General features: G+C 56.5%; 1 protein-coding gene across 2 annotated transcripts in view; it reads left to right on the forward strand.

Moving 5' to 3' along the window:
- Gpr55 (G protein-coupled receptor 55) overlaps positions 1–18274 on the forward strand; it is a 49435-nt gene that overhangs the window by 10719 nt on the left and 20442 nt on the right. The window contains exon 1 of one of the 2 annotated variants that reach the window (XM_005395406.1): positions 17166–17372. The exons of the other annotated variant lie outside the window; for it this stretch is intronic. The gene's annotated coding sequence lies outside the window, so the exon portion shown is untranslated. Of the gene's footprint in view, positions 1–17165; positions 17373–18274 lie in introns of those variants that run through there. 2 annotated transcript variants of the gene reach the window in all.

Here is an 18274-nt window from a genome sequence, read left to right on the forward strand (position 1 = left end):
AATCACCAAACAAGTGCTCACCATTCCTTCTTCCTCTTAGTCCCTCTTGTCTACGTCTGCCTCTGTAAATGTGGCCACTCCACAGAGGTCATGTATGTGGCGTATACAGGGCTGTCTTAGTGGCTGGCTTATTTCACCTAACGTGTTTTCTTTCTTAGCTTTTCCTTTTCCTTTTCTTTTTCTTCTTTTTCTTTTCTTTTTTTTTTTTTTTTTTTAGACAGGGTCTATGTAATTCAGGCTGGCCTTAAATTCACTGTGTAGTCCAGATGGCCTTGAATTTGAGGCCATCCTCCTGTCTCAGCCTCCAGAGTGTTGGGATTACAGGCATGCAGTACTGTGCCTGGCCCCATCAGCATTCAGGGCCCCAGGGATTAGGGCCAGGACACACTGCGGTGGTGGGCATTGTTCTACCTACCTCCAGCCCCTGAGGGAGTTACCAGGATCACACAAAACCTCATTGGTTGCTGCTGGTTACTGCAGAAAACCATGTCTTTGCACCTCTGGCCTCCTAGGAGCAGTTTTTCTGGGGTGCAGACTCTTTCTGAGCCATTGTGCCCCAGAGGGATGAGGGGCCAGCATCACTGCGATTCCTCAAGGCCAGGTTGTAATGGGTAAAGTATGACCACTGTAACCATGGACACAGGGAAACTCTTGGGCCATGGTGGGGCAGACGGCAGGGCCAGAAGAGCCTGGGCTGCAGCTCAGAGGCGTCCGTGGCCCTAAGCATGTGATCGAGAAGGTGCAGGAGGGTAGCAGGTGCCAGCGGGAGCCCCGAGGATGTTCAGGGACAGGGGAGCCGGGGTGACTTTGGCTGTGGGGAAGCCTGACAATCCTGTGTGCGTCTCTGTGATGTGAAATCCCATCTCTCTACAGTCCCCAGACTTTAGAAACACTCACAGCATGCTGGGCCCTCCTGGGAAGCACTGAGATAGCAGAGGGGCTGCTGGGGCACCGGGGAAAACAGAAGGTGGCGGGGAGAGGGGCTGGGGGGGAGCAGCTGAGCCCTGGGCACTTGCAGAAAGCTCAGCAGGGCTGCACCATGTCTCTGTCACAGAACAGGACAGCCTGAGACTGGGCTCTGGATAAGCCGGCCTGGTTAGCAGGGCCCGGCTCCAGCTGGCTTCTCCAGGGTGTACATGTTAGTCAGACGTCATTGCTAGAGACCTGGAGGCGACCAGAGAGCCTTGCCACGCAGAGGGAACCCTCCAAAATGTCTGCAAGCCTGCAGCACTGGCCCCAGGCTATGACACTGCTGCAGGGCTGGCCCAGGTCCTGCGGAGGATCCTCTGAGCAGGTGGTGTCTGTCCCCAGGGCAGCAGCCCTCTGTCCGCAGAAGAAACTGCTCTGGGCTCAGTGAGGGGGGCGTCCCCTCTTGCTCTTGATTCTCGGGGTCCCCAGTGACTCCCAGCTGCCACTGACACCAGGAGAAACTCAGCCTCTCGCTTCTCTGGGCCAAAGCCTCGGCGTTTTCAAGGCACTCGGTCCGTGTCACCGACTGGCTTCTAGAAACCCTGGGGAAGGCCTGCCTGGCATTTAGTAAATCTCTGCCAGCCTGATCTGCAGAGCAAAATCTCATTTTCACTCTCAGCTCTTTGATTACATGTGAAGATGTGTTTTAAAAATATGCACATTACTTATTTTTGAGTGGGATTAGTAATAATGAGAAGGCCATTTCAAATGTCATTAAACCTCCACTCTGACGTGAGAAGAAATCGCATTTCATGTGAAGACGGGAAGGCTCTGTTCTCTGCTGGCTTTTGTTTTGAGAATTGAGGTTCAGGGAGGGGAAGGAAAGCAAGAGAACAGCGAGGAAGAGAGGGAAAAGTGGAGGAAAATACAGGAAAGAGAGGGAGAGGGAAAACGAGCACAGCGCTTTGCGTCCTGTCCAGGGGCGACGGTGCAGAGCCCTGCTCAGCAGACCCTGTGTCCCCTCCTCCGGGCCAGGGAAGCGGTTCTCAAACTGTGTGACCTTGGGAACCCCTTGTACTATTCAAAACGGTTAAGGACCTCTTCATGCAGATGATATCAGTATTACTATGTTAGAAACTAAACCTTCACACGGACACACTTTATGAATAATAATTACAGTTTCACAAGCCAAAAAATGAATGAAAAGAGAGGAGCTATTTTTCATTTTTGCAAATCTTTTTGCTGCCTGGTTTAAAGATGGTGGCCTCTTCTGTGTGCATTTAATCTGCCGTGATGTTGAAGTTGTGTGGACTCTGGAGAGCACCATTCATAAGAAGAGAGTTGAGCTGGGCGTGGTGGTGCACGCCTGTAATCCCAGCACTCAGGAGGCTGAGGCAGGGGGAATCACTGTGAGTTCGAGGCCAGGCTGGGCTACATAGTGAGTTTGCGCCTAGCCTGAACTACATATCCAGATTCTTGTCTCACAAAAACAAAACAAAAACAACAATAAAAAAAGAGAACATTACCAGGTTTTAAAGGATATCATAAAGGCTCTGGACTTCCGTGGAAGGAGTGAACACAAGCATAAGCGGCTTTGAGAGACAAGGGCAGATCACAGAGCAGACGATTCCTCAGAGGGCTGACGCGGGCACAAAACCCGGAGGGAGCGGGGGAGTCCGGAGTCCGTTCTGTCTGGTATGTGGCATCCGGGTAACGGGACAATGTTTCTTTTCTTTCCCCGGCAGCATGGTACGGGGTGAAGAGTGGGGCCCACTGGAGGCCCAGGGAATTGGGCAAGGCTGGCCAGGGGCAAGGGCAGATTCAGCTCCCAGGAGCCTTTGCTAAGCAGCTGTCAGCAGAGGCTGGGGAGGGACAGAGCTGGGGTGGAGCCAGCTTACTTTGGGAGGGAAGAGCCCGAGATGGCTGGGGAGCCCTGGAAACCACGCCCTGGGTCTGCCCAGCTCAGAACCGGCTCTGGTAGGAGTGAGCAGGACTCAGTGCAGTTGAAAACAAAGGTCAGTTTTACTGGGGAAAGGACAGGGAGTGTAGAATGGGTTTGACCCACTAAGTAGCCCAGGTTAGCCTCAAACTCACAGAGATCCTTCTGCTTCAGCCTCCTGAGTGCTGGGGTTACAGGGGTGTACCATCACACCTGGTTTATTTCTTATTTTGAGAGATTCTTTCTAACTTGCCCAGACTGGGCTCAAGCTTTCAATCGTCCTGCCTCAGCCTCCCAAGGGGTGCACCACCATTCCCAGCTACACTTTAATATAAACATTTATGTCCTCTATAAATCTGGTCAGAAATTGCTCTAGATTTTCTTGGGTGAATTGTATATAGGAAGTAGAGTACTGGGTACTGTGATCCAAAGTGAGACAAAAGACTAAAGTCTGAAACCAGTTTACGTACTAAAAGTTTTGGGCTTTGGCCTAATGTTGACACGGCATCTGTGTGACAGAGAACCTGTTGAGTCACGTTGTGTTTTCCGTCTTTTGCATTTTGCAAGGCTCAGCGCTGTCCTTCCCGGAAGTTTGAGTGAATTACTCTGCACACTTGCCATGGGGCTCACATACTGGCAGTCGTGTCCTTGTTAGAGATTTCACAAATGAAAACAAGAAGCAGAACTTGAATTACTCTCCTAGTCAACCGCATTCCTCAGAATCGCATTATCGTGATGGCTTTGTGCTCCTGGACCTGATGTCTTCACTGAGTATGGTTTTGTGGATCCTTTCGAGTTACAGGAAGGTCCTGCTGTCCCCACACTGATCTGAGCGCGACAACTTTGCACTAGACACTCTGCAAGCAGCCAGCCAGTCAGCCACAAACTGGATGTATAAGTCTCCGTGCCGATGCAAAATCCCTTCAGCATAGTCCTGGAGATTTAAAAGCTTGTTTAAAAACTTTGCAAGCATAGGGCTGAGGATATAGCTCAGCGGTACAGTGTCTGCCCGGCAAGCACAAGGTCCTGAGTTTGATTCCTGGTACCAAAAAAAGAGACAAACATAAAGAGAAAATAACTTTGTTAAAATGAAGAGAAAGATTTTTAAAAAAAACCTTGAGCCTGGCGTGATGGCACAAGCCTGTAATCCCAGCTCTTGGGAGACTGAGGCAGGAGGATCCTCACTAGTTCGAGACCAGCCTGGGTTACAAGGTGAGCTCAAGGCCGGCTTGAACTGCACAGTGAGACCCTGTCTCAAAAAAAAAAAAAACTTTGCAAGTGTTAAGTCAATCAAAGCTGAAGATGAAACTCTAACAAGTGTTGAGTTCTCAGGCCTTAGGTACACTTCCTTTGTAGATTTTTCAGTTCTCTTCTAATTTTACGGTAACTGTTTCATTTAAATTTCTTTTCTTTAATTTGAATTTCTTACATGCTAACTTCCTTTGTGCAATTGAAATAAATTTGCAGTATAAAAAAGTCTTTAATATCATCCATATTCAGATCACCCACTTTGTATCAAAAGTGTTCTTTCTTCTTATTTTTTTTTTTTTTGAGACAGGGCCTCGCTATGCAGTTCAGGCTGGCCTTGAGCTCACTTTGTAGCCTAGGCTGGTCTCGAACTCCAGGGATCCTCCTGCCTCAGCCTCCCAAGTGCTGGGATTACAGATGTGCTCCACCATGCCTGGTGTGTACATTCTTAACACACAGCAAATTCCGGTGCTCCTCTACACCTTCTGTCCTGCCTGCTCTGACCAGGACCTGTAGTCACAGAGGAGCAACCTGCTCGAGGCCTGAGCCCACAGAGGATGCTGGGAGGAAAGATGGCAGCTCGCAGAAGCACACACGGGGAGGCTGTGTGGTCTCTGGTTTGTCATCAGGCAGGGATGCCTGTGGTTGGAATGGTGTTTGATTCTTTGCTACATCTGCGGGGCCTGGGTCAGGGACTGTCACCGGCAGGAGGAAATCTTGGTCATCATGCGGACCCAAAGCGGGGCTTCTCTGGGGTGTTCGGGAGGTGGCCTCTCCCTGAACAGTCCTGGCGAGCAGGCTCTGTGCAAACGTGTGACAAGCACTCGGTGATACTCCTTCCGCTCCTAAGCCACTCTCTGGGCCTCCGGCTGACGGATGATGCCATGTTCGAGTCACTCTCAGGGCGCCCTCACGCGCCCTCTCAGTCTCACTCTGACAGCTGCCTCTCGTGCCGCGTGACAGTCATCTCTGCCGTGGACGTCTCCCTCGGAACCAACCAGCCTCGGTTACTGGAACTCTTGTCCCTGCAGCCCCCTCTGCTGCTCTCTCCCCGTCACCCCCACACTCTGGGGTTTTCCTGGGGTCCGAGTCCCCGGCCGGGGAGGCAGGTGCAGGCTCCGCTCAAGGGACTGGGCTGCTGTAGTTTTCTAGGTCACTGGGCTCACGGAAGTCCCTAGGCAGTCATCCGGTCACACAGACCCGTTCTCTGCCCATTGGTGGCGAGTCCCACCAGCTCCCCAGGCCTTCCTGGGGCCCCAGCAGGCGGGCCGCTGCGGGTGCCCGTGGTGGAGGGCGTCTTTGCAGGGGGGTCTCGCCTGGGTGTTCTCTCTGAGGATCAGGCCAGAGAGAACAGGGGTGGCCTCAGGTACCCCCACACCCATCCACCCCTTCCTAGGACACACCCCAGCAGGAGGTGCTTAGCTGCCTGGGCTCTTGCTGCCCTACAGGGACAGGTCATGTCCCCCCTTACCCCCCAGAGACAAGCATGGGCACCCCTGTTCATTGTAGGGGCCTGTGGGCTCAGGGACTGGCTGGGCCGCATGAACCCCAGAGAGCCTGCGCCCAGGGGGAGGGCACCAGCTGGCAACCTCAGGGCAGGCAGACGCGGCTGACTCGGGCTGCAGAGGGGCCTGGCCGGCTCTGGGCCCTGCTCGGGCGCCGACAGCTCCACCAGGCCTCAGTTTCCACGGAGTGCCCGGCGCGGCACGGCTGGCTGCACAGGGCTGCTGGGGCCTGCTTCGTCTCCCTGTCCCAGGGCCAGCTCTAAGGGAATGGGATCAGGACAGCCTCAGGTTTCAGAGCCCCGGCCCCACTCCCACTCTGACATGGGCAGCCCTGAAGCAGCAGCAGATCTGCCTTCCTGGCCCCTCCCTGCCTCCTGCACCCCGCCCTGCCCTGCTCTCGGTTGCTCCCATCCCCACCACAGCCCTCCTCCTCCTGCAGGGCCTGCCCGCCCCTGCCTCCCTCGAGACCCCTCTCTGCTCTCCCCTCTTCCTCTGCCCTGACCTCCCTCTGGCCCTGTCTGGCCTCTGCCCGCCCCCGCAGACTGCTCTGCTGCTCTCCCTCCCTCCCGCGCCCTCCCGGGCCTTCCCCCCACTGACCTGGGCCTGTGTCCCCCTGCCAGGGGCACTGGACCTTTGGGAGCTCAGGGGCCAGGAGCCCGCTGGGCACAGGGGACAGCCGGTGGTGGGCAGCCACTGTGTGCCTGGCAGGTGCCCAGGTGCTCCAGGAAGCCCCCTCCCCACACGAGCCCTCAGCCACCAGGGGGTATGGCCTGGTCACTGGGTAGGGGCCTCCTTGGATTGGTCTGCAGGCCATGGAAAATGGAGCAACTTCCTCTTTGGTCCGCTCTGGCAGGGCGTGGGCTCAGGGCCATTCCCCACCCACTCCCTCAAACAGCCTGCCCAGGAGACGGGGCTCTCCTGGCTGCGCGGTGCTGGGGGTGCAGGCCAAGGTCTGGGTCCCCTCAGAGGTAGTCTGGGGTCCTGCCTGCCCCCGAACTGTCTCTCGGCCACTGTGCCCCGGACTCGGAGGCCTGCGCTGGAAGTCATGCTCTGACGCCCCCCTGCGGCCTGGTGACACTCCCTAGGACCGGTGAGACCAGGCTGAGGCGGAAGGTCGCAGATTCCCCCCTGATCTGCTGCAGTCTCAGGGCGCTGCTGGCCCTGGAGTGTGGCCTGCTGGCATGACCCCTCTGGACTGGGCATCTCTCCTGCCCTGCCTGGTCAAGGGGTGGCACCTTCTTTCACGTTGGTCTCTGGGGCTCTTCTGACACTCGGGGAAAGGCCACACCAGGCCTCGGGCTGCCTGCTTGCTGGATCCCAGATCGCCCGTGTCCTTGGCCTGCAGACCTGTGGGTCACCCCAGTTCCTCATCTCAGTAATTATTAAGCAGAGAAGATATGATCCCTTGAGCTTATAGTTTATTTTTTTGAGCTTATAATTTAGAGAATCAAAAAGCATACAAATCATCAACATGTTTAAAATATTTACATATCACTACTTATTGTTTTGTTTTGTTTTCTGAGACAGGGCCACACTGTGGAGCCCAGGCTGGCTTTGAAGTCACCATGATCCTCCTGACTCAGCCTCCTGAGGGCTGGGCTGGTGTGTGCCACTACACCCAGCATAAATATCACACCTTTTGTAGAAAGATGGAGCTATGAACTGATAGCACAACCCCCTGGCTCAGATTGGGGTTCAGGGAGGCTCCCCTGGGGATGTGACATTCAACTGAGCCCTGAAAGAGAGGGTCAGCTGCGTGTGACTCAGAGCCAGAGGGGACACTGTGACCACATTTGTCCCTGAGCTTCCCCAGCCACGGTCTGGCTGCCAGCCATGCTTGGGGGAGCCTCAGAGGACTAGGAGGTCCCAGGGGACAGCAGGGAGGGGGTGGGGCACACATAGTTCCCATGGCAGAGGTGGCCAGAAACACACGTGGAATCCAGGGGAAGCGGGCAGGACCTGGCAATGCCACCTGGGTTCAGGGTCAGGTGCTCAGACTGGCGACTCCTGGCATCAAGGCCCGTTCATGTGGCTCAACACAACCCGAGCAGGGCGGGCACCCTGCCGTGGCAAGGCCCACAGGTGGCCTCCAGTTTGCTGATGATTCAGAAGGGGGTGAATTGGTCTGGAATCCCCAACCTTGCGCTCTGAATGTGGATGCCAAGGATGGGTGCCAGGAGGGAGAAGGCAGAGTGTAAGAACCTCCTCCTGCTACCAACGAGCCCCACCCACAGCTGTCCCCTACGATGGCCCAGGCAGGATCCAAAGAGCCAGGCGAGAAGTCACTCCTGGAGGCCGGGTCTGCCCCAGGCCATTTGCACCCCCTCTTCAGGCCCCAGTATTGCAGGCTCCAGGGGGAGCTGTCAGCTGCTCTTTCCAGAGCCTAGCGGGACGCCATGGCCCTCAGCCTGCTGGATGTGGCTTGTGTGCAACTCCAGGTGTGCCTCACCGCTGTGGCCCAGGAGCTGCTGTGTGGGAAGACTGGCACTGGCTCTCTGCCTAGAATAACTGGCATCCTCAGCCCCCCATGCCAGGGGCGGGGCAGGTGGCCCTACTCACCTTGCACATTCGCCCCTCTCCCAGCTGCAGAGCTCCTCCTTCTTCCCTTTGCACCCTTCGCTGGGCTGCACCCCGGTTTCTCCCTCTTCTCCCTGGGATAACAGTGTGAAGCTCGTAGTAAAGCCTTCTGTGCTACTGTAGACAAGGTGACCTCCACGGGAGGAGGCAGAAGCCATCTTGTAGCTGACTCTTCTGGAAGTGCCACTTGGGGGCAATGTTGAAAGGGTTCTGAAGGAAGTTCTGGCTCTCCTGGGGTTGTTTATCTGCACCCCAAAGAGATGGAGCCTTCATGAACAAACTATTGGACTGGGAGCTTCATTTTATCCCACCCCAAATGGCATCCTTCAGATGCCCATGGGGAGTGGAAGAAAAGCACCAGCCTGGATGGGGACTCTGAGCCTCTTGGGGCTCCCGAGAGCATCTCTTTTTTTTTTTCTTTTGGACCAGAAATTGAACTCAAGAGCTTGCACTTGCCAGGCAGGCACTGTGCTACTGAGCTATATCTCTGGCCCTTTATTTGTCTTTTTTGAGACAGGGTCTCACTATGCAGTTCAGGTTGGCCTTGAGCTCACTTTGTAGCTCAGGCTGGTCTCAAACTCGTGAGGACCCTCCTGCCTCAGCCTCCCAAGTGCTGGGATTACAGGTGTGCACCACCACACTCTGCCTGAGAGCATCTCATATTTTCCAGAACTTTCTAAATGAACACCTTACAGGCATGGTGGTGCACGCCTGTAATCCCAGCACTTGGGAGGCTGAGGCAGGAGAATCTTTTTTTTTTTTTTTTTGGTTTTTCTCTGGTACCGGGAACTGAACTCACAACCTTGCGCTTGCCAGGCAGGCGCTTTGCCGCTGAGCTAAATCCCCAGCCCCGAGGCAGGAGAATCATTGGGAGTTCAAGACCAGCCTGGGCTCCATAGTGAGCTCAAGGTCAGCCTGAATTGCAGAGTGAGACCCTGTCTCAAAAAAGACAAAAAAGAAAAGAAAAGAAAAGAACACCTGGAATCTTCATGTATTCTCTGAATCTATCTTCCTCAGCCCCAGCTGAGCTTCTCTTTCCTATCCTTTCAAAAGGTGAAAAGCTGTTAGGAGATAGCAATAGTCCTCAAAGCATTATAAAATATTTGTTAAAACCATTTCACAGGAAAACAAGCTAAGAGACCGGGTTATGCACAGCTGCTTAACAATTTTTTTGTGGTCATCTCATGGCAGAAAGAGAACTTTGTGCTTCTTACATATTCTGGGAGTACCGGGCTGACTCCACACAAAGCCCACCTGCACGGCTCAGTTCCTCAATCGGCAGCTGAGGAGGGTCCTCGCTCGTCAGCATCTTTTCTGTGACATTTCACAAAAACTCCAATTCTTAATATGAAACGATTCTACCCAAATTTTAAAAGATTTAGATTCTGCTACACTACTGAGTGAATTTTCTCCCTTCTAGTTGGGGTCCCAACTACATCTATTTTCATATGTGACAGAATTCAAGAAATTCACATTGCCAGATGCGGTGGCACATGCCTGTAATCCCAGCACTCGGGAGGCTGAGGCAGGAGGATGGTTTCGAGTTTGAGACCAGCCTGGGCTACAAAGTGAGCTCAAGTCCAGCCTGAACTGCAAGACGAGACCCTGTCTCAAAAACACACACACAAAAAGCCAAAAAAGAAGAGAAATTCACATTAGCGTTTTGTTCTTTTAAATGAGACAAGGGCTTTGTCACAGAGGGTCTTTTTGAATGAAGTGGGACAAGACAATTTCTCAGTGGTGACATTTTTACCCAGACTCCACACACACACATGCACACAAAATACAATGATTAAATTTGATCACAGAATGCATTTGAATATTTTCACCCAGAAAGCTAAATTTAAAATCAGGACCATCTTATACAAGGAAACTAGACATGTTTTAAAATTTATTAATAAAGATATAAGACTAGGAGTGAAAAAAGAAGACTAGGTGGGGAAACAACACCTGGCATAGGAAATCTGGCTCAGCTGAGACTGAAAGAGTCGCCACCAACCCCCTCTCACACAAGCGCAGGAAGCAGCGTCCTGAATATTAATTGCTTTCTGCTTGGCTCCCAGCCTGACAGCTTCATCAGCCTTTGGAGAGCCGAGATGACCAAATGAGATTCCAGGAATTCGCTTCTGGGTTATGACGACCTTCACAGACCTATCTCTGGGATCATCCAGGACTGATTGCTCTAACTGGCAGCTGACTTCTGGCAGCTAAAATCCACTTAGTATCTGCTGCTCTCCTTGGTCACCCTGGCCCCCTCCTGAAGGTGGCAACCTCTTTACTGCTGCTCTTCTCGGCTTTGCTCCTTGGTTACTTTCCCGCACTACAAGTCGTTTCCTGCAAACCCACAAGCTCGCTTCACTGTCCCTGTATTGATGGCCCCCGGCCTCACTCCGTGCCGATGTACGATGGGGCATCTTCTCGGAGGTCTCCAAACCTGCTCTCCCTTGCCGGACCGTGGCACTGTGGTCTGCAGTCACGTCTGAGGGAGCGGGGGCAGTGCCCTCTGCCCCGGATGCTAGGGACACGCATGTCTCTGGCACAAAGGGGCCTGAGTGTGTTTGTCTGTCCAGGTGGTGGCAAGGTGGCCCCTTGTATATCCTGCAGCCAGGGTAGATCTGGGCCCAGTCAGCCGGGAGTTGGGATCCCGGACCAGGCCAGGGACCCAACAGGGCAATGCCTTCCCCTTGGGGTGCGTCAGGGAGGGGAACCCTAGACTGAAGATGGGGCCCGTCCCCAAACTCCATGCGTGCCAGAGACTGTCCTGATTTAGCAGGGAGAGTCCCACGTGCCCCCAGGAGTCCCCTCAGTCCTGGGCTGACCTGCACAAATGGTCTCCCCGACCTCACCCCGGGGGGCAGGTGGGGGCCCCCTGGAGGAGGCCTGATGCGGAGCCTCCCGGGGCGCAGGCTGCCCTTGCCCGGGGACGTGGCCTCAGAGTGGCGCGTGGTGGGGCCAGGGCTGAGGGCCTGGATCTCGCCGCCCACCCTGGGCTGCGCGAGGCTGGCTTTTCCCTGGCCGGCTGGGCCTGCGTCTGCCTCTTCCCTGCTATCGAGAGCTGCAGGGTGGGGCTTTCAGCGTGGACTTACTGAGCGGGGAAGAAGGGATGCGAACCCGGCAGTCCAGGCAGGTTCATCGCTAAACCTGGGACGGACTTTGTGTGAACAGAGGAGGTGTCTCCTACAGGTGAAGAGGCTTCTTACAGCGCTTTGGGGCGGGCTCTGGAGGGGGTGGGTCAGAGAAACAGCAGGCTTGTGGCTTGCTGGTATGTCCTCTGTAACCTGGTGACGTGGCGTGACCTGCTGACGTGTCCTCCGTGGCCCAAGTAAAACGAAACCCGTGTTCTCTAAGATGGCGGTGGGCTCATGTGAACTGGTGGTGTCACACTCACCCTGGTCACCTCACATTCGGCCTCTGGACTCATGTCCCCAAGGGTCAGGGAAAGCTGGGGCTGGGTGGTGGCTCAGAGTGGCCGGGGACCCACTGACGTAGAACTGGAGCTCTTCCCAATAGTTCTGGTGAGAGGAGAAGTTAGCCTGTGTACACTGGGGATTTGTGATTCCAGACCCCGGGCTGTCTTGGGAGTCACCCCCGCTGTCACGGAGGAGGGAGGCAGGTGGCTTCTGTGTTTTAGGGTTCAGGCAGAGAAACAGCCAGGGCAGTAAGGGCCCCAGAAACGGAGCTGCACACCACGGCCGGCAGCCCGTGGAGGCCGTCTCGTCTGTCAGCACCAAGGCTGTCAGGTGCACAGGGACAGCGGCCGGACCCCGGGTCGGTATGGGCGGCTAGGATGGGAGGTGGCCAGGTGGGAGGACAGGGCCCGACTCCACACCTCAGGGGCAGCAGGAAGCTTTGAGGTGGTGCAGATGTGACCTCAGAAACCCAGCTGGGGACTCTGGGGGCTGAGGTCTGGAGGGCAGGGCCGGGAGGGGCTCCCCTAAGGAACACAGGCCCCATCTCCACACCCAGCGCCCCATGGTGAGGCTTCCCCCTCTCTCTGCTGTGCAAAGGAGGCCCCCTTTGTCTCCTGGGGAGGCCAGTTTGGGGGAGCAGCTGGGTACAGATGCGGGTGCTGCTATGTTGGAGGGATGGGGCTGCAAGGCCAGGGGCACTGGGGCCCCAGAGCCCAGCTCCTGACTTCCAGTGGTGGCCCTGGGAGACCCAAGGGCCCAGAGAGGGGGCAAAATGGAGATTCCTGTTTCCTTTCCACCCCCGGTGGCTGAGGGCTCGTGTGGGGAGGAGGCTGCCGGGGGAACCTGGGCACCTGTCTGGCACACAGTGGCTGCCTGCCACCAGCCTGCACCCAGCAGGCTCCTGACTCCCGAGTTCCCAGAGTCTAGGTGCCCCTGGCAGGGGGACACAGGCCCTGGTCAGTGGGCAGGAAGCCCTGGGAGGGGGCGGGAGGGAGGGAGAGCAGCCCAGCAGTCTGCGGGGGTGGGCAGAGGCCAGACAGGGCCAGACAGGGCTCAGGGCAGAGAAGGGAGAGCAGAGAGGGGTGGGGAGGGAGGAGGGACGGAGGAGGCTGTAGTGGGGATGGGAGCCAGTGAGGGCGGGGCAAGGTGGGGGGTTGGGGCGGGGTGCAGAAGGCAGGGAGGGGGCCAGGAAGGCAGATCTGCTGCTGCCGCTTCATGGTTGCCCATGTCAGAGTGGGACCGGGGCTCTGAAACCTGACGGTCCTGGTCCTGTTCCCTTAGGACCTGGCCTTGCGACGTCACGAACCGGAGGTCCTGCAGCAGCTGTCGGAGGCAGCAGGCCCTGGGCTGGAGCTGGCCAGGCTTTGTGGCTCCGGGAGGCCAGCAGGTGACTTCAGGGCAGCGGAAGAAAGGCTGGACCAGCACAGCAGGACCTCAGCAGAGTCCTAGGGCCCCTTGTCATTCACATCTCCTTCATTCGGGCGCTGGGAGTAGGCCAGAGGCCTCATCCTATAAATATTCATGTCCAGGTTCCTTTTGGTTAGAAGTACAGATCCAATTATGTTCATGAGCACTGAAAACTTTCCCTTCTGTGATAGCTTCCCCTTCATACACCCTTATGGGTGTTATGTAACAGAATTTAATGTCCTTTCGCACAAGCTCCATAATGTGGAAATTATGTAATAGGGACGGTCAGACTTCCAGTTACCTTAGATTGTAGAGCAGTATCCAGCCAGTTCGTGAGTGGTTTTCTACCTTCAAACGAAGCCATTTTCAGTCTTGAGACAACTTCTAACATTCCCTGCGCTGCCCGGGGCCGCCCTGCGCAGGGACAGTGACACCCGGGGGGCACAGCTTCCCTGGGGAGCCCGTGTCAACACATGGGTGGGCGGGATGCAGGCGGCTTCAGAGAGCAGACACGCAGGATATCAGGAAGCTGGGAGCGGGTCCCCAAGCGGTGGTGCCTGCTGGGGTTGGGCTGACCGGGCTCCAGGAAAGGGCTGGCCCTGCCCCAGATCGCCGTCTGGAATGCCGCCTTTGTTCCTGCGTGCTTCCCACCAGCTCGGAGGCCCGGGGAGAAGAGGAGGGAGGGGTGACCCGGGCAGTGTGGAGGGTGGGGCCCTCAGTGTCAAGGAGGGAGGGTGAGAATGGGGGGGCTTTGGGGCCGAGGGGCTCCTCTGTGCTGGGGAGGAGGCGGATGGGGCAAACGGGCGGGAGGAGCCAAGGGTAGGAGGCCGCACCTTGAAGCAAGGATACGGAGGGGTCCTTGCGGCAGACGTGTGGGTTAGCCGGGGATGTCCTTGCGTTGTTGCAATGCCAGGACCTCGCTGTTCCGCGTGGCCGGGTGGGTTTCCGCTGTGTGTGTGGCCCGCGTTTTCTGACCCGTCATCCACATCCACGGCTGGGAACTGTGGACCTGGGCGTGCAGACGTCTCTGCCATGGCTTCTTGAGGCCTTTGGGTGCATATCAGCCTCGGGCTCAGCTTCTTAGGGAGCTCCTGGGGTGTTGAGCCCCTCGGTGCCCCCGTTTACTTCTGTACCTATAAGTGGGGGGGCTCTCGGTCCTGCGCCTCGTCGGGCGTGGTGAGGGTTCAGTGGCGAGGTCAGGCTTGTGCTCAGCAAGCAGACAGATACAAGTCTACCCTGCCACCGAGCTGGGATCCAAGGCCCACCTGTGAGCTGTGAGTGGAGTGTGCAACGGGGCACATTCCTGGAGTTCTCCGAACCTCAGTTTCCTCCTCTGTAACGGGAGCTGTTACAGTGTGCACCTCCCAGCTGGCGCCAAGGAGGAGCCGCTTTTATTTGAAAAGTCCTCGACCACTAATCCTTAGGACCGCAGTGCAAGCCCTGGAGATCGTTGTCACCCTCCTGAGTGGCATGTCCTTGAACAGTCTGGTTGACCAGGGTGGAGATGAAGGCGTAGCCAAGGGTGGGAGTGGGCTGTGACCAGGAGGAGATGGATGACACTGGGAAGCAGAGCTGGGGCTCTTCAGCCTCCACTCCAGGATTAAAACAACAATCAATGCAATCAAAGACTTCCAGGAAGAAGGAAGTACCGTAATTACCCGAACTGTGGAGGCTTGAAGATGTCCTCATTATTAGTTCCCCGGCATTCCGGGAACAAAAGAACAGCCCGGAATTAACAATTTCCATGAAGCCTAACAAAGATAACAATGCGCCTAAGCAGGAGGGTGCTGGGTGGGATGACAGGGAGAAGAAAACTCTCCTCATTACTGAGTAGAAATCTAAGGCTGGGATGTAGCTCAGTAGGAGAGTGCTCGCCTAGCATATGCAAGGCCCTGGCTCTAATTCCTAGCACCAAATAAATACATGTATATTAACAGCCAAAGTGCAAAGGAAGAAAATAGTACACTTTAAGCAGCAGGAAACGTAAAGAGAAAATATCTGTTTCAAAAAGGTCCACCCCCTGCTCACCTCCCCCCATGTCTCCAAGAAATTAACAAGAGTAACTTAGAAGCTGTGACCTCAAATACTGTTAGAAGTGGACAGAGATGGCTTGGACAGAAGCCACAAGGAGGCCAGGGGTAGAACTCAGAGAGAAGAAACCCCAGGTCCCCTGCACCCCAGCCCTGGGGCCCACAGGAGGAGAGCGAGGGGCTGAGGATAAGCAGGAAGTCCCCTGCAGGGTTCAGCCGAGGACCCCGGCCCCAGGAGAGTCAGGCTACGAGCCCCCACTCCCCCGCACCCCTGAGAATCGGAATCTGGCTGGTGCAAAGCCAGCTGTGTCGGCGGAGTTCAGGGGCTCCATGCATGGAGCGCCGGGAACCTCAGGACACCGTGCGTGTCTCTCCGAGCGGCAGTCCTGTTAACACAACACGGATTCTTTCCTACCCTGAGTCCAGCAGCAGGGGCAGCTTGGCTGTCTGTCTTTTCCAGAATCTTCACTGGGTGGGGCTGGGGATTTAGCTCAGTGGCACAGCGCCTGCCTGGCAAGCACGAGGTCGTGAGTCTGATTCCTGATACTGAAAAAAAAAAAAAAAAGAATCTTTACGGGGAAAGGCCCCTTTCCCTGTGCCGCGGGCCTCTGGTGCCAGGGCAGCCACGGCTTGGAGAGCCAGCTCTCGCGCACTCTCAGGGCTGCCGGCTGTGGGGACTGTGCAGAGCCACGGGCTGATGGCTGCAGGCAGAGCACCAGGCTCTGAGTGACTGGGCAGATCAGGACAGGAGCACACAGACGGCTGAGCGGCTGGGACTTCCTCCTTCGGTCTCTTGGTTGCATCCAGGGCGAAATGGAGGGGAGGCCCAGGGGAGGGGATCGCCGCCTCCTAGAAGGCTGCTGCATGTTTCACCCCAACCTGCCTTGGCACTCAGCGTCCATGGCCTTGATGCGTGCCAGCACCCGTGTGCCCACCTCCCAGGAGGCTGGGCGTCTTGGTCTGTACTGGTGGCGATTAGGGTCCAGATGTCTTTGTGGATAATTAGGGGGCAGGAGGGGGGCCTGGGACTTGGCCAAGGCTGCAGGATTAGGACTTTGTGCTCCCAGCTGCCTGAGCACCCATGGGAGCCATTCAGGCTCCATGCCAAGGTGGATCTCGGGGAAGGACGTGTACGGAACCTGGAGGTTTGGAGTGGCGGGTGAGACAAGCAGCCACCACGTGACCTAAATCTGCTTGAGCGGCCGTCCCTTCCTCATGTCCCCGGCCCTCCCTGTCTGTTGGGGCTGGTGCCCGTCATCCGTGTTGCTCCTTTGCCTTTGCCGAGAGACCCTTTAGGGGAGACGGTGCCACACACTGTATCAACGAGGGGACTGTCTCGGGGATCCAGCGGGCAGATACTCGGTGGGTGCTCTGGGCCCCCTTACCCTGCTGATGACGCAGTGTCTCTGCGGCAGGGGCTACGTTTGCCGTAGGCACTGCCAGCTTCCAAGGAGGTGACCAACTGGCCTTTGTTTTTTGTTTTTTTTTTTTTTTTTGGTCTTTTTTGAGACAGAGTCTCGCTATGCAGTTCAGGCTGGCCTTGAACTCACTTTGTAGCCCAGGTTGGCCTCGAACTCACAACGATCCTCCTGCCTCAGCCTCCTGAGTGCTGGGATTACAGGTGTGTGCCACCACGCCCGGTCCAACTGGCCTTTGTTGATGGATGAACTTGTGACCCCAATTTCCAGATGAGGAAGTGAGCTCGGAGGAGTTAGGCAAGCAGAGGAATTAGGTTTGCAGAGCCTCTTCGAGGGGAGCGGCCACCCCAAGCCTGCTCCCAGGGAGCCTCAGGTTCCCTCGCTGACCCAGGAGGCCTTCTCTCAGACACCGTTGCCCACTTCCTTCCCCGATCCCTTCCTGTCTTGGCTGTCGCCCACGCCCCAGCCTGCCCTGCCTCAGCATGGACCCGCCGGGTCCCCGGGCCCTGAGCCGACCCACCGCACCGCGATGGATTCCAAGTGGCACAAGAGTGAGGAGGGTGTTGGGGGTTTCTCTCTCATGCGACAGCTTTCCCACGATGTCCTGCACTACAGTGTGTGTGTGTGTGTGTGTGTGTGTCCCTGGAGACACTGGCGGGCCCCTGCCCCACTCCTGCCCCAGCCTCTGCTCTCGCCTTTCCTGCCCGGCTTGGCCCCTGCAGTGACCAGCGGGCATCTCCTTTGTGGAGGGGCTGCTCCAGGAGGGCTGGGCCTTGAGCCGTGGAGGCCTGTGGACAGCTCAGGAGAGGATGTGGTGAGTCCCCAGGTGTCGTGAAGCCCTCTTCAGCAAGCTCAGTCAGAAGGGCTTGGTCTCCGCCCTCGAAGGAGCTGGCTCTGCTCTCCCAGGCTGCCTGCTGGTGACGTTGGAGGTACGTTCTGGTGTCCCCTCCAAGGGTCCCCATGGGGAAGGCAGCAGGAACCTGCCCTGGCTCCCAAAGCCTCTCTTTTGTTCTGGATAGTGACAGAGAGAGCAGGACCCCGTGGCAGCTCCGGGAGGCAGAGGGGCATTTTCTGAGAAGACTCTTCTTTATGACTGTCCGGCGTTGTGGTGAGGACAGCGGGGGGGAGCTGGGCAGAGTCTCAAGCCATGGGTGGGGCCCGGGCGGCTCCCTGCCTGGTCACCCTGGGCCTCAGCGTCTCCCTGGAGCAGGGGAAGGAGCTGCATTTAGGGCAGCGGGGGCAGAGGCAGGGTACCAGCTGTCTTGATGTACTTCTCTGAATCATGCGCAAATAGTCAAATATTTAAACAACAAGCAACAAGACATAGAAATACCCATTTTTATAAGGAAGGTGGCTGGTAAAGCCTTCTTGGAGGAGGGCTGAGCTGTGACACTGGCCAGGGACCCGTCCCAGGGCCCTGACACCGAAGACTTGGTGTCAAGGTGGACACCGGGCCCCTGTGAGCCTCCTCCATGCTGCTGTCCCAGTCGGCCTGGCTGTCCTGCCTGTCTGGCAGCCAGCTGTTGGCATAGGTTGGGCTGGGGACATGCAGGGACCTCGTCTGGGGAAGGACTGTCCAGTGCCCCGTCTTCATGACCCAGCCAGCATGAGCGCCACGTCCTAGTGCCAGGAGAAGGCTTGGAGGTACCCACCGCACCAGTCTGTGGGACTGGAAGCAGCGGCAGGGAGCCAGAATGGCTGTCACCATCTTGTCAAGCTCTCCACCGAACAACAGGAGCTGCAGCTCTGGAGGGCTGGCGGTGCCCCACAGCCACGCACAAGATGCTTCTTATACAGGGGGACCGTGCTGGATGAATCACCCAGGGCTACC

The sequence above is a fragment of the Chinchilla lanigera genome, unplaced genomic scaffold (genome assembly GCF_000276665.1).
Source record: "Chinchilla lanigera isolate Chin_1 unplaced genomic scaffold, ChiLan1.0 scaffold00052, whole genome shotgun sequence".
Classification (NCBI taxonomy): Eukaryota; Metazoa; Chordata; class Mammalia; order Rodentia; family Chinchillidae; genus Chinchilla; species Chinchilla lanigera.